This window comes from Ostrea edulis, chromosome 3, assembly GCF_947568905.1.
Source record: "Ostrea edulis chromosome 3, xbOstEdul1.1, whole genome shotgun sequence".
NCBI lineage: Eukaryota > Metazoa > Mollusca > Bivalvia > Ostreida > Ostreidae > Ostrea > Ostrea edulis.
The window spans coordinates 83,407,055-83,424,150 of record NC_079166.1 but is presented as its reverse complement, the minus strand read 5'-3'; the positions used below and the strand labels follow the sequence as shown (position 1 = coordinate 83,424,150).

Below are 17,096 nucleotides of genomic sequence, written 5' to 3'. Positions count from 1 at the left end.
TCGTCCGTGTCTATATGAAACAACACATGACAGTGTGTCACCGTTTACGCGGTGTCCTTCTGTACTCTATAGTCAAACACTTCGAGCTTGCGGGGTTTTCTTTTCAACTAGAATTTTTTTAGATGAAATTTCCAAAAGTTTTGAACATAAAGTTTGAATTGGCGCAAACAGTCTTCAAGATTTCAATCCAAATGATGCTGTAAATAGGTGGTAGATCTCTGAACAGCGAGTACGCCGCACAAGTGTACCCTATGACCCACACCATGTATGTTGTCTGATAATTCATTGAATTTTAAATGAAAGAATTCGCAATCTTATTTTTATCATTGCACTTTCAAGGATATTTTAAAAGATTTTCCCAAAATTTTGATAAAGAGACATGCTTGTTTTCTTAAATTCATGTAAAACAGTAATCGATTGAAAAATGCTAGTAAAAGCTCAATTTTGCTAGTTGGAAAATAATCCACTAGCTAAAATTTGCTAGTGGTGAAAAAGTTAATTTCGATCCCTGGCATCTTTATCAGATTTGCATATTTCGATCACATCCAAAAGAGGATGGTTCCTATTTATTTTGAGGTCAAAAGACCAAAGGTCAAGGTCTCTTTTTCACTATATACTGTAGATTTGAGCTTACCTCTAACTTTTATACATGTACTTGCTGTTGCATGTTTATCAGACTTCAAATCCTGATGACATTCAAGATTCATGTTGCTTTTGAAATCCAAAGGTCAAGGTCATTATCACACTAAATACCTATTGTGGCCATTCAAAGCTTCATACTTATAAACTATATTAAATACGTGCATGTTTTTACTTTGTGAATAATTTTCCAAACTGCAACCTGGCTATATGCATCTTTGATGCGTTTTAGCAGGGTTTTTTTTTAGGTCACCTGAGTAAACTCAGAAATGAAGCATAAATGGGACAAGGGGGACATAAATTGTAAATTTCAGGACTCCAGCACCCCTGAGGCCCTAGGGGCAGGGCAAAAGCTGTCTAAAATTGACCAAAAGCTTTATTTTTGGTCATTATGTCATTTTCTGCTATAATTTAAGATTAAATTTCCTAGCTTATTTGTGTATGCTTTTTTTTAATTCATAGAGTATTTTGAACTTGGGGATTCTTAAAAAGATATATATGTGGTTATTGGTTACTCAGACTTGTCTCAATCTATATTAATAAAAAATTAAACAAAAATTTGAAGTTCTTAATTTTTAAAATAATTTATTTCATTAATTTCAGGTAGTTCAATTATGTTGTTAAAATTCTCAACCAATATAGCCCAGATCTATGGTAGAGTAAAAACTATACCTAGTACCTGTTGAAGAAAAATAGTGATGAGTTCAGTTACTGCAGCAAGGCAATATTTTCAAGGATGGCCTTGTGAAATTTTTGTTTTGCTAATATACATTTATTATTATTAATTATAATCTTCATTATGATGTAAAGATGTCATTAAGTACAGTCGAACCTAGGTATCTCAAACTCATTGGGGCTGAGGAAATACAAAGGTAATGCGAGGATTCAAGACATTGATATTGAGGTTAAAATACATAAAGAGACAGTGATTGATATTCCAAACTCACTTCCATATATGCATACATCATGGTATTTGAGATATTGATATTTGAGATATCAAAGTTCAACTTTATTTTAGTAAATGCTATTGCTTATTTATCTAAAATGTCACTCAGTGCTTATGATATACCTTTGGACTTTAAGGAGCTTGAAATATACTTGCAGGAGGCAGCATGAAGGAGACCCAGGTGATGATACCTGTTGATGTATATGCAGCTGATGATGTCGACATAGAAATTAATTCTGTTGATCCAAATGACAAGGTACAAAAATTCAGACTTGTTTTATTTTCTAGCGAATAGTTTTATAGGTCAATATGATGTAACCTTAACCCCATGTATATAGAAAATATAAATACATTGGGTACTTTCATTAGTGTTATGTCAAATTTTTACCATAGCCTACATATATTTGGCAGATTGAATATTCATGGGATTAGCATAGCAACTAAATCAACTGAGTCATGTCCAAATTTCTAATTTTAGAGAAGTTTTGACTAAATCTACCTAGCTTTTAGATTTATTACTAGTTCTGTATCTAATATGTTTTGAAATTCTACAGGAAAGAGATGGCCTACCTGTTGTCTTGGTACTTACAGGCTTTAATGTAAAATAAAAGGTTAGTGGCATATATTTGTGTTGATCTAGTGATGGGTAAAAGTAACAAAGGTTGAGGTTTTGCTATAATCATTAGGAATTCTACTCTTTACAGTTTAACTTCTAAACTCTTTTGGGTTCATTGATTGAATATCTAAAAGTTATTTCTGTTTTGTGTAACAAGGTCAAAATTTGAACAATATTGTCCATCCTGTAACTTTTCATCAACGTACCTGGAAATTCATGCATTTTTAAAAGGAATAATCGATTTTGTACGGAAGCCGATAGGTGCCAGGGTATAGAATTAATATTTATTTAACTGGCGGCCACCACTTAATTTAACTGGCGGCTGCCACTTATTATCTGGCGGCCGCCACTTTAACTGGCAGCCGCCATATAAATTAACTGGCGGCCGCCATATACATTAACTGGTGGCCACCAGTTATTTTATCTGGTGGCCGCCACTTAATTTATATATGGCGGCTGCCAATTGCAAAACCAATGTAATTCGTATCATTGAGTGATTATTTTGGAAAGATTTAGAATAGTAAGCAAACACACAGAATCGTTTTTCAAAGTGTTTAGGGACAGTCGGAGGAGAATTGTCTTCTACAATTGTTGACAAGTAGAAAAGGAACCTAAATTGTCTCTTTTGTCCAAACTTCGTACTCCTAAATTGGAGGGAGGGGGCTCCGCTCATCCTTAATAGGGGATCAAAGTTTTAAATACAAATATATAGGGAAAATCTTGAAAAATCTTCTTCTCAAGAACCACTGAGCCAGAAAAGCGACGATTTACATGAAAGCTTCCTGACATAGTGCAGATTCAAGTTTGTTAAACTCATGACCCCCTGCGGCTAGGATGGGGCCACAATAGGGGATCAAAGTTTTACATAACTAATAAATAGATAAAAATATTTTTTAAAAAATTTCCTTAAGAACCATTAGATGAAAGAAGTTTACATTTGCACGAAAGCTTCCTGACATAGTGCAGATTCAAGTTTGTAAAAATCATGGTCCCGGGGGTAAGCACAGTAGGGGATCAAAGTTTTACATACAAATGTACATTGTATGGGGAAAATCATTAAAAATCTTCTTCTGAAAAATCACTCAGCCAGAAAAAATTACAATTACATGAAAGCTTCCTGACATAGTGCAGATTCAAGTTTGTAAAAATCATGGCCCCTGGGAGTAGGTTCGGGCCAAAGTAGGGATCAAAGTTTTACATGCGAATATATAGGAAAAATCTTTAAATATGAGCCAAGGTGACTTAGGTGGGCAATGTGGCCCATAGGCTCTTTTTACACGCCCGTCTTAAGACGGGACGTATTATGGTATGGCGTTCATGTCCGTCCGTCTGTTAGCTTTTTCGTGTCCGACCCGTAACTTAAATACTACAAGGCCTAGAATCATCAAACTTTGTCTGTAGATACATCTTGGGTAGAAGGTGTGTCGCACATTAAAACCAGGTCACTGTGACTTTTCATTAAGAAGATATGGCCATATCCGTCCGTCTGTTAGCTTTTTCGTGTCCGACCCGTAACTTAAATACTACAAGGCCTAGAATCATCAAACTTTGTCTGTAGATACATCTTGGGTAGAAGGTGTGTCGCACATTAAAACCAGGTCACTGTGACTTTTCATTAAGAAGATATGGCCATATATGGCAAAAACTTGTCCGGCTCATAACTTGAAAACTATTAGACCTAGAATCACCAAAATTGGTCAACTAATGCATCTTAGGTAGAAGGTGTGTCGCATCCTACTTTAAGGTCACTGTGACATTTAATTAAGGTGATATAAAAAAATGTTTTAATGGGTACAATCTATACTGTTAACAATATGTGACGGATGTATCATGTGCCGTGGCGGTGCACTTTATTTAACTTTTCTGAAACTAACTGGCCAATCTTTGTCATTCAAACTATTTTGTTCATAGACTGTTGTATTAGCCTATCAATTTTCATAAGAAATGAAGAAAAAAACTTAGTGGATGTAAATATGATTTGATTAGGATGTAAAATCATTGGTGGGGTACCCATGAATTCCACAAAAATTGAGGTACAACAAATTCTAATGTTTGCACAGTATTTATTTGAATAAAAGCAATTTAGGCTGTATTTTTCAGGACCAATACGAGATAAATAGTAACTATTTATCTGGAGTTGTGCACAATGAGCCAAAATTATCCAGATTAGCAAGAAATGGCAGTTTATTAGAAGGAATTAATGAACTTCCTACTAGTTGGATTTCCTTCAACTTAGGTAGGTTGTTAATTTATATTGTTATATTCAGTAATATATTCTCACTGTATTGACGAATAGTCAACAATTGAAATGGTAGCCCATCCAAAAGATATTGACCAGTCAATATTTTTTTAATACTGACCGGATAGGAATAATATGGAGATAATATTCTGATAATTTCAATGTATTGCATCCAATTTATAGATTCGTTGACTGACGTAAATAAACCTTCGCGAATCAAAAACAATGTGACATCATAATAGGTAATTAGTCAAGACACATAAACAATCGATGCACAGTGCAACGGTTTGCTCGCAGAATTAACAGATACAAGGATTTGTAAATGATTGATGAGTAAAAAACCCAGTTAGTATGTCTGTAATATAATTCCTGTGAGTGAAGGAGTATTATCAGAGTCTGTTTGGGTGACAAGGATAATTTTAGAATGTGGATGACATTGATAATGTGAGACCCCTAATCAGTGTTGCCCTCAATTTCAGTCAAGATTTGTATAATATGTTTCTCCCAATTTTTCCTTTAATTCTTGCAGTTCTTCCAGGTATATTTGATTGACAGTAATTTTTAAAATAAAAAATTTACATATAAACTAAAATATCATTTATTTTGCAATTGGTGACATATTTTAAAACAGATGTAATTCATCCATAACTAATGAGCTAGTGATACTACAATAACAAGAAATTTTTTTTTTACAGGATTGTTTTTCTCATTGTGCAACTGGTCCCATAATTAGTACCATACCCAACACCAAAAATATTGATATCCCCCCTTCCCCCCAATTTTGAGACAGAAAATAACCAATTTAATCGCCATAAGCAGACTACAGTAATAGTGAAGTGTCAGGGACAAACAATTTATTTTGATTCGTTATAAACAGAATTTATTATATATCTGATGAATTTATAATGCTTTTCAAGACTAGACAGAATGAAACTTACTGAGCTGTAAGCATAGATTCACCAGAAGTTTGTAACTATGAAACATTGTATGAATTGATTTAATACTAGTTACTTATTTAAGGGATAAACTGGAATAATACAATCTAGACTGCCATAACTCTCTGTATTACATGCCTCTGTCTTATGTGATCATATTTAATCCCATCCAATGTAATATTCTACATAAAAACACTATTAAGTGACCTTCTGCCTTAGGATATGAGCAATTGTGATTTTTAGTACCAAAACGACATCTAAACTGTTTTAAGTGACTTTGAGACAAACCTATTTGTTTACTCCATTGTTCGTAATTGAAAAATGCTGTCCCAAGTTGACTAAAACATTATATTGTTTTGTTTTGTTAATTACATGTATATAAAGTCTTTACTCTTTTTCTCATAAAGGTCATTATCACTTATCCCTTAACTAGGTGTTTGATGACTCGGCAATCCAGGTACTCGTACCATGTCCTTACAATGACTTTTGTTAAACCCTGTATATACAGCAACTAATTTGACCTCTAAACAGCAATTTTTTTTTGCATAAATTTCTGGACATTTGAAAAAGCACTTTTCAATTTATGCATTTATATAAAGAAATCATGTAATCAATCTGTGTTTGAAGGATATATTGGGGGATAGCCTATCTTAGTCAATAAATATAAATGGCAAATTGCAAGTCGGACACCTGGAACATTGTTCGAGATATTTTTTTTATGCAGTTAATGTTCAGAATTATCTTGATTTATTAGTGATGAAATTTCCTGTGAAACACTTTGTAAAAGTGTACAACAATTTGCATGGTTACAGATAACATAACCAAGGTGTGCATTACCTGCCAGCCAAAAATACATTAACATACTTTTATATCCCATTTGTTTCAAGAATTTTATTAATATAGTTGATGAATCAACTCCCCTTATACCATTTTGTAAGTAATTTTTTACAGCATAAAATCATCTAAAATTTAAAAAATTAGTCACATGTGCATTAATTAAAAACTAGTTTTTAGATATAGATAACATTTCTGGAGTTAGTATAGTTTCAGGAATGAGGAAGCCCTGGAGACTAGTCTTGGACTGTTTAAAAGGGACTCCCTGTCTTGTGTGACTTTTTTCTTCTTAGCTTCTTGAATGGTCACATAAGACTGTGAGTCTAGACTGTAGTTGTTAATATTTAATATAGAATAAATGCTATTTGTTCATATGATATAAAATCCTCAATATCTTTCTGTTTTTACATTATTTTTTCCATTTGAATGGCTATGGGTACCATTTCCAATTGTTTGAAAATAAATCATGTTTTATAGCATTTCGTTTAACAAATATTGCTAAAATTTGTTTCATATTATTTCTTCATCAGAGGTTAAGGATTTGATTACTATTCAGTCCAAGGAGATGTCAATCAGCAGTGAGTCCATCATCATCATTCCAGATGGAACGAATGAGGAAGTTAAGGCATGTCTCTTGCAAGTCCAAAAACTGAGTAAGTTTTAAATCATAGATATATGCTAATTATGTCCTATTTTTATCATTAGGTATTGTTATTATGTTCAATTTTGATTGTCTGAGCTTTGTCAGATTCAAACACAGGGGCTAAGCCCGTTTTGGGCCCAAACTTTGTGATACCATGATAAATATAGAGAGGGGTCTAACTCTGACCCAGATAAAAAAAACTAACCACTTGGTCCAAATGCCAAAAAAATCTTAAACTAGGTACGCTATGCGTAATTTGTAGTTTTACTTGCATAGATTAATGTTTAACTACTTGCATACCAAATTTCAAGCCACAGGTTCTTATAATAACAAAAATATACATCATTGTTCTCTTGATTTCACTTGTTTATTTTTACTAGGATATTTACCAGTCCAGGTCACGGAGTCGTTTCTCGCCTATGACAGCAGCATTCATTGAAAAGGGAACACGGACTATCGTACCAAAGTACAGACCGAGAAAAAATTAAGAAAAAGAAAAGTACCTGCCATGTGCACACTGTTTGGCCGTTGTTGTAGCTACAGACTTATAGAAGCACCAAAAGTCATGTCCAGCAAACAAATCTCAACAAAATTTAAAATATCCTGTGTGTGAAGGACGTTTGCTCTTACCCTGTGACTCTGAATTTTCAAAAAAACTACATCAAATTGTTTAAAAGATTTCTTGTTATCTCCTTTGTATTTTAATACATATCTAACATGTAATGATAATAAATTATCATAGAAAGGTTAATTTATCTTCGTAAATGCACAGTTTATAGAAAGACCTTATCTTGTCGATTAAAGTTTTTAAAGTTGCTTTCATAATGAATTTTTCGATTAAATGTTAACATTAAAAAATAACCCTTATATTCATTATTTGAAGTAATAAATATTAAATCTATTTATCTTATACATTACAAACTGATATTTATATCCCCCAAACGAAGTTCAGGGGGGGTATATAGGAATCACTTTCTGTCCGTCCGTCTGTCTGTCTGTGCAGATTCGTGTCCGGGCCATAACTTCTTTGTTCTTTGACATAGGCATACCATATTTGACACATGAGTGTATCACCATGATACGATGTGTCATGTACCTTCATGACCTCCATATGACCTTGACCTCAAGGTCAAAATTAAAGGTTTTTACAATGGATATGTGTCAGGGCCATGACTTCTTTGTTCTTTGACATAAGCATACCATATTTGACACATGAGTGTATGACCAGGAGACGATGTGTCGGGTACCTTCATGACCTCTATATGACCTTGAACTTTGACCTCAAGGTCAAAATTGATTATAGGGTTTTGACATAGTCATACCATAAGATATGGGTGTATCACCATGAGACGATGTGTCATGTACATTCATGACCTCTTTCTGACCTTAACCTTTGATCTCGAGCTCAAAATTATAGGTTTATACCATGTATTTATGTTCGGACTATACCTTCCATTTTCTTCTACAAAGGCATACCATATTTTTACACCCAGGAAAGTGGTAATTTATACCTATTAACAACACCCTTTCGGAGATTGGGGTAAGGGGGGGGGGTATTCTTAATGAGCATTGCTCACAGTACCTCTTGTTATTTTTGTACCCTAGAAAATGCTAATCCCGGAATCATTAATTTATATCTTTAAACATGTGTAAAAGTATGGAAGACAAACTTAATTTTTGCTCGAATTGTCCTAGCTTAGCATGCATCTAGTCTAAGAATGTACTTAAGTCCTACATAAGCACGGTCTTCGACTTAAGTACCCTTTATGTTATGAGCCCCAGTTCATGAAAAATCATGGTTGGCAATTTGATTATCTTGTTATTGGACGTAAGTCATATATATTTACAAGTATCGATACTTTAACAGATGTACCCCATTGTTGTTTTAAAATTATGACGAAGATTAGGAAGTCTCCAAAGTTAGGATAGCTTTGTTAGCCGCACTTATGACTAAGATATGTTGTAAGTTCGTCTTAAAACACATCTTAACTCTAGCATGCCTGATGATCGAGACAGTGACAAGAGTATCAAATACGTTTACAAATAATTAGTACTTCACAAAATCGGTAAACTGCAATTTAAAAGCTATTGTATATGATTCCTAAATAATAAATATCATGATAACTAGAACGACGTACCGTATTAGTTTATGATCTTTGATTTAAACCCCTATCAAATCTGCCTTGGGATGATTGTAAAATTTCTTTCAAAAAATCGAAGGAAATATTGGTAGAAATATCTACGGGGCTTATTCCATTGCGCAGGTTAGGATCAGTTTGAGCTCAGTAGACTTGTGTACAAATGTATCAAAGCCTTCACTTGACGGTGTATATTTAAACAAAAAATGCTTATTTTGGTGGTTCATGCGGATATGAAGGTAGCGGGCGTTTCAAGAAAATAGTACATCATATAGAAGGCAGCCAATTCTTCCATATATGAAAGGTTACTACAACTACATTTGAAAGTATGACGTCAGTCTATGTACATGTAGTCCGTTCAGTCCGCGCTCTCAATGTACATGTAGGTAAAGTTTCGATCGATCACCAAGTAATCCACGCAAAGTCAACCTCAAAAGTATAAAATACGACACCATTTAACAATATAAACCATATTCATTATAATTATTTGAAAAAAATAACATTCTCACCAAATGAACAAAATAATGCGTTTGAGGACAATTTTAAAAAAAGTTTAAGGAATGCGTATATATCTATACGCGGACAAATAGGTTTAAACTAGTTAAATCTTGACTCGCTTTTATCAGTAGCTGTATGAACACAATCGGATTTCTTTAAAAAAAAAAAAAGAGGGGAGAAAATTCTCGGTAAATGTACATATTGAATTGATCTCGGTTCGCTGTATGTACATATAGAATTGATCTCGGTTCGCTGTATGTACATATAGAATTGATCTCGGTTCGCTGTATGTTCATATAGAATTGATCTCGGTTCGCTGTATGTACATAGAGAATTGATCTCGGTTCGCTGTGTGTACATATAGAATTGATCTCGGTTCGCTGTATGTTCATATAGAATTGATCTCGGTTCGCTGAATGTACGAGTGGTTATCAAGTTCATGAACTAATGACATATAACAAAAAGTACTCGATCGATTGCAATGAATTTTATTGTAATTTTTATTACACATATTTTCTGTAAGTGTGGAAAGTTTCAATGTAATGCATTCTTGTAAAAGCTTAGTATACACTTTTATATATTTCACGATCAGTTACTTCGGCGCAAACTCCAAGCTTCGGTTAATGTCATGCGACGCTATTGTGCAAAGTTGTAACGTAAGACTATTATCCATTGCTTTTTAATCCATTTATTGCTATGTCGTACGTACGAGATACTAAGTCGTACGAACAAGATACCAAGTCGTACGTACGAGTCGAGATAATAAGTCATTATTACGAGATAATATATCGTACATACGAGATACTAAGTCGTATGAACGACATACTAAGTCGTAATTACGAGATAATAAGTCGTATAAACGACATATACTAAGTCTTACGTACGACATAATAAGTCGTCATAACGAGATAATTTGTATTTACGAGATAATAAGGAGATCATAAGTTGTAATTTCGAGATGATGAGTCGTACGAACGATATAATAAGTCGTAATAACGAGATAATAACTCGTACGTACGAGAAACAGAAAGTCGTACAAACGACATAAGTTGTTATAACGAGATAATCTGTCGTAATAATGAGATACTATGTCGTAATAACGAGATACTAAGTTGTAATAACGGGATAATAAGTCGTAGTAACGAGATACTAAATCATACGAAATGAATAATAAGTCGCACGGATGAGATAATAAGTCGTACGAACGAGATGGTAAGTCGTAATAACGAGATAATAAGTTGTACTTACGATATAATAAGTCGTAATACCGAGATACTAAGTCGTTATAACGAGATAATAAGTCGTACAAACGATATACAGTGAGTCGTACGGACGAGATATTTTAAAAGTGGTCTTAGCGAGATAATAAGCATCAAAAATACACTCATGAACACTTTAGTCTCTTACATTTACTAAAAGCTACATATTCAAAGAGTAGGGTTTTTGACTATACCAGCACAGAGCAAGAATTTAGCATTGTCCTGACCTCCATTCCCTATGTCTCCAAAGGAAAACCGAATACTTTTGACACTATAATTTAAAGCTTTTGTAATTTCTCCAAACTTTGATGGAGAGTATGTTCATTAGAATTTTTATACCGTGCATAGACATATAACGAAGAGGCAGTAGTAACTCTTACTTTTCATGAAAGCTTGTATGATACTTAATGATTTACTATGAACTATTTACCAATTCTAATTCTTATCAAGGTCAAGGTCCTAGAATTTGATTACAGTCATATTTTAGATTGAAAACTTTTACAATGACAGAAAACATCAAGCTTATACTTGGTATGCTTGTGATCTTGCACCTGGGTCTTTATCAAGATTTTAAAACTTTCTCAAGAGATATTCCTGAAACTGTGACACTATGCTTGACACAAAGAACGTTTATGTTCTGACAGAGTATTATGAATCTCAAGGTGTCTAGGTCAAGGTCATGTAATTCAAATTACAGATTGTACTCATGGGAGTTGATCAAAGAAAACTAGAGCAATGCTTCTTGCTGAACAGAACTAGGTCTTCATTAGTTTTGAGCTCATTTGAAGCTAAAAGTTTTCTGGTGTCCATTTATTTATATCTATCTGTCCATCTGTAAACTTTATGATTTTAAACTTATTTAGAACCGAAGGGCCAACTTTCAACCAAACCTGGCACAAAACATTCATACATGTAGGTTGAGTGAAATATAATTTGTTCAACTGAAGTGTCACACTTCTGTCAAAGGAAAAATGTGCAGAGAACAGTAAAAATAGATTGCTTCTCAAGAACAATTTCATAATTTACAAGACATGCAGTATCTTCATTATACCGTATCATAAAATATTAAGTTATATAAACCACGATATCTGGGTCCTCTAGCCCTACGTAGGAATAACAAGCGTTAATTCATACAGTGCGTTTAATAGATCTAGATATCTAGCCTAGCAACTAGGCTAGCCGCTACGATCTTGAACGCAGCCCTGACATTAATGTGTAACTTCTTTAATGTCTTGATAACAACTGAAAGAAACTATCAGATTTTGCGTCTTTCATACCTTTCCTTAATCGTAAAGTTTAAGTATGTACTCGTAAAGTAATCGTGTCTGTACGTAAAGCGTTTGTAATGACTCTGAAAAAGCGTAAAAGCGATTGTAACCCGACGTGAATGCAATCGTAAATATCACTTAGGCATTCGTAATAATCCGTAAACAACTCGTAAACTATCCGTAACATATCGTAAACTAGCCGCAAAGATTCGTTAAAAAAACTTTTTACGAGTGTTTTACGGATTCTTACGAGCAGTTTACGTGTTCTTGCGACCAGTTTACGATAATAAAGTCTTCCGGATTGTTACAAGTTATTTACGGGTTATTTACGGAAAATGAAATCCGTGGACAATCGTGAATTTTTTTGACATGTCAAAAAATTTGCCCCTACTTTCACGGATCCTTACGAGTGTGAGCGAGTTGTGACGAGTTATTAACGGATACCGACGAGTGATTTACGAATGCTTGCGATTGACTACGAGTCTGAGATCCGTAAGGACTCGTAAGAAAAATCCGCGAGTGTGAAGGTGGTATTATGCAAAATCCGCATGGCTTCAATTTACAAAATCTGGTCCACTGCCTAAGTATTTTCACCTCTGAAATATGTTTCGCTGTCTTGTTTCAACGCCCGTTGGATCAATAACTTGAAGCAACAATCGAACACTCTCCTGATTCACAACAAAGCCATTCTTGTTATACTTTAAGTGTAACAGTTTATATCCTTGTAACTGACCTGATTTATCAACTTGTTCCGTTATAAACATAGCCACAGCAAGAATATTCGAATAACCCTTGCGGCGAAACAAACCCATATTTGCCAAAAGACTCTCAAGCTTCTAATACTAATCACGATCCCATTATAAAAAGTTAGCGATTACAAAATTTCTTTGTGGTTAGATCCTAACTTGAAATAAAACTTCACAAGCTTGTCAACTGTTTCTACGCCGTCCATATTTGTTGTTTGGTGAAAGTATGTCATTCATGCGGCTTAATTATGTCGTAATAACGACTTATTATCTCGTTCGTATGATTTAGTATCTCGTTATTATGACTTAGTATCTCGTTATTACGACTTAGTATCGAGTTATTACGACTTAGTATCTCGTAATAACGACTTATTATGTCGTTCGAACGACTTAGTGTTTCTCGTACGTACAAGTTATTATCTCGTTCGTACGAGTTATTACATGTATCTCGTTATTACGACTTATTATGTCGTTCGTACGACTTATTATCCCGTAACTACAACTTATATCTCGTTATAACGACTTATTATGTCGTACGTACGACTAAGTATGTGTCGTTTATACGACTTGTTATCTCGTAATTACGACTTATTACATATGTATGTCGTTCGTACAACTTAGTATCTCGTTCGTACGACTTAGTATCTCGTACCTACGACATAGCAAAAAATTATATCAATTGGCAGCAATACCCTTACGTACGAAAGAAACTGGATGAAACTTCTCCTAATCATAAGAAACAAAAAGCGCTATTTCTTTTGTCTTGAAATTATTGCGAAGTCGCAAAGAAATTAGTCAATCAGTATTGATCGTGCTGATATATACCCATAAGACCTATAGCTATGGACATCCTATTTTTTCGTCGTCATTAATACTTTCTCTTTTTAGCTCACCTGAGCTGAAAGCTCAAGTGAGCTGTTCTGATCGCCTGTTGTCCGTCGTTTGTCCGTCTGTCTGTAAACTTTTTTCGACTTCTTCTCCAGAACTATTGGGCCAATTTCAACCGAACTTGGCCATAAGCATCCATGGGTGAAGGGCTTTCAGGTTTGTTCAAATGAAGGGCCATTTCCCTTTCAAAGGGGAGATAATCACAAAAATGCAAAAATAGGGTGGGCTCATTTCAAAATCTTCTCAAGAACCACTGAACCAGAAAAGCTGAAATTTATATGAAAACTTCCTGACATAGTGCAGATTCACGTTTGTTGAAATCATGGCCCCCGGGGGTTGAAATGGGGCCACAATAGGGGATCAAAGTTTTACATACAAATATATAGGAAAAATCTTTTAAAATCTTCTAAAGAAAGAGGGCCTCCGTGGCCGAGTTGTTGAGCATAGTGCTCAAAATCACACGGCCTCTCACCTCTGGTCGGCGCGGGTTCGAATCCCGCTCGCGCCGGTAAGTGAGAACGTTTCCCATATTACTTTTGCAAGGTCGGTGGTTTCTTCCCAGGTATATTAATTGTATCCGGGTTCTCTCTTCCACCAAAAAAACCCCCCGAAAAACTGGGCGCCACCAAATAACTGAAAAATTGTTGAGGGTGGCGGAAAACATCAATCAATCAATCAATTTTCTCAAGAACCAATGAGCCAGAAAAGCTGAGATTTACATGAAAGCTTAAATTTCTGACATAGTGCAGATTCAAGTTTGTTAAAATCATGGCCCCCGGGGGTTGGATGGGGCCACAATAGGGGATCAAAGTTTTACATACAAATATATAGGGAAAATCTTTAAAACATCTTCTTCTCAAGAACCACTGAACCAGAAAAGCTGATATTTACATGAAAGCTTCCTGACATAGTGCAGATTCAGGTTTGTTCAAATCATGGCCCCAGGAGGGAGGATGGGGCCACAAGTAGGGGTCAAAGTTTTACATAGGGAAAATCTTTATAAATCTTCTTCTCAAAAACTACCGGGCCGGAAAAGTTGAAATTTACAGAAAAGCTTTCTGACATAGCGCAGATTTCAGTTCATTAAAACCATGGTCGCCGAGGGCAGGATGGGGCCACAATAGGGGATCAAAGATTTACATACAAATATATATGAAGGGTCTTTTAAAATCTTCTTTTCAAGAACCACTGAGCCAGAAAAGCTGAGCTTTACATGAAAGCTTCCTGATATAGTGCAGATTCACGTTTGTTAAAATCATGGCTCCATGGGGTTGGATGGGGCCACAATAAGGATCAAAGTTCTGCATGTGAATATATAGGAAAAATCTTTAAATATGAGACAAGGTGACTCAGGTGAGTGATGTGACCCAATGACCTCTTGTTTCCTTAAAGTGTTTAAGCCTTCTAATAATTACAGTTTGGAACACTTGATATGATACATCAGATTCGCAAAACTGATAAACAGTTTCTGTTGGTCAATTTCCAAATTTAAGACAAATGTTAATTACGCTGCGGAAAAATACACTGTCCGCCATCGTCATTTTTTGTATACAATGTTTAGAACTTCATTCACGCAATCGACCAAAAATCCTTAGAAACGGTAGAAATAACGTTAAAATTTGCAGCAGTATGTATAATTGTACTACATTATATCTCTAGAGATTCACGAACCTTTATCAATAGATATAAATATCATTCCTTGATCCTTATAAAAATCAGAGTACAAGTATCTTATATAATTTTAGGGTTGTGCCGTGTCGACGTATTGCCCGGTGTTTTATCATCAATAATACTTAATTAATGAATGAATATCGTATATATAAGTGAAACTTGTGTATATCTATAAGTATGCCAAATTTCATTCTTGTAGCTTTGCCGATGATGATTTTATAGCATCAGTCCACGAACATTTTGATTATCATAACCCCTCATAAACTGATTTTCAAAGTCTTCATTTGATGGTGTGTGTATCATTTTGACCTCAGTTGACTGTGTGTATATCAAAGTCCTCATCTGATGGTGTGTATATCAATTTGACCTCAGTTGACTGTGTGTGTATCAAAGTCCTCATTTGCAGGTGTGTGTATCAATTTGACATCAGTTGACTGTGTGTATATCAAAGTCCTCATTTGACGGTGTGTGTATCAATTTGACCCCAGTTGATTGTGTGTATATGAAAGTCCTCATTTGACGGTGTGTGTATCATTTTGACCTCAGTTGACTGTGTCTATATCAAAGTCCTCATTTGTAGGTGTGTGTATCAATTTGACCTCAGTTGACTGTGTGTATATCAAAGTCCTCAATTGCAGGTGTGTGTGTATCAATTTGACCTCAGTTGACTGTGTGTATATCAAAGTCCTCATTTGCAGGTGTGTGTGTATCAATTTGACCTCAGTTGACTGTGTGTAGATCAAAGTCCTCATTTGCAGGTGTGTGTATCAAGTTAACCTCAGTTGACTGTGTGTATATTACAGTCTTCATTTGACGGTGTGTATGAATTGATCTCAGTTGAGTGTATGTATATATTGAATTGTTTTGCCTCGGACTAGAATGACGTTCTGTCATTAATTAAAATGCGTCACGTGATTGACGTCTAAATTTTTGTAGTAACTGTTGGCGAGTGGCGAAATTTAGCAACTTTCTTATATACAATAACATGAAAAGGTTTTGGTCATCAACAAAACAAAACTCTTATTAAGTATGTTATTCTCTATGAAAAAATGTCAGTAACAAACCTAAAAAGTAATAGTCTTCATTTGATGGTGTGTGTATCGATTTGACTTCAATAGACTAAGGTGATCAAATCCTCTTACACGGTGTCATCAATCAAATGTTTGGATTGTTTCAAAATGAATATATACTTATTTGACACTCTCTCTACTAAAGTTGTCTGTTAATGTCATATCTATATCGGATCATTGTTAAAATCCTTCTGATGTTTCTGTCAGGAGAATGCCGACAGATATCATGATGAACTAAAAACATTTCTGAAGTATATTAACAATATTTCAGGAAATACTCATTAAATGACATTCGACATTTGAAATTTCACAAATGTATATTGTGATTTTAAAAATCGTTCCAATATTCAAAAGAAATGAACATTAAATTTTAGAAAAATATATACATTATGCTTTCGACAAACTAAAACTGGATATGCAACATCAGCGGAAACCTCCGACGTATTTCGCATGCGCTATTCGTATAATTTATGCATGTGCAAGACTGGCCGTGGAGATGCAGCGTGAAGGGAATGTCGACATCTACTTGAATTTTCAAGTTTAATGCAACTATTCTGTGTTGCAAAAATCCTTTCATTGTCTATTCGTTGTCCTGACAACTTCATGATTTTTCTCTAAAAGGAAAATACTGCAGCATTGCTAAATACCTATGCTTAAGTTTCCGCATATAAATTTCTCAAACTTTTAAATTTCCTCGGGGAGAGAC

At 34.6% G+C, this 17,096-nt stretch overlaps 1 protein-coding gene across 1 annotated transcript in view; it reads right to left on the bottom strand.

Moving 5' to 3' along the window:
- Positions 1-17,096, bottom strand: part of LOC125673009 (uncharacterized) — a 234,695-nt gene that overhangs the window by 118,723 nt on the left and 98,876 nt on the right. The gene's annotated exons all lie outside the window — the stretch shown is intronic.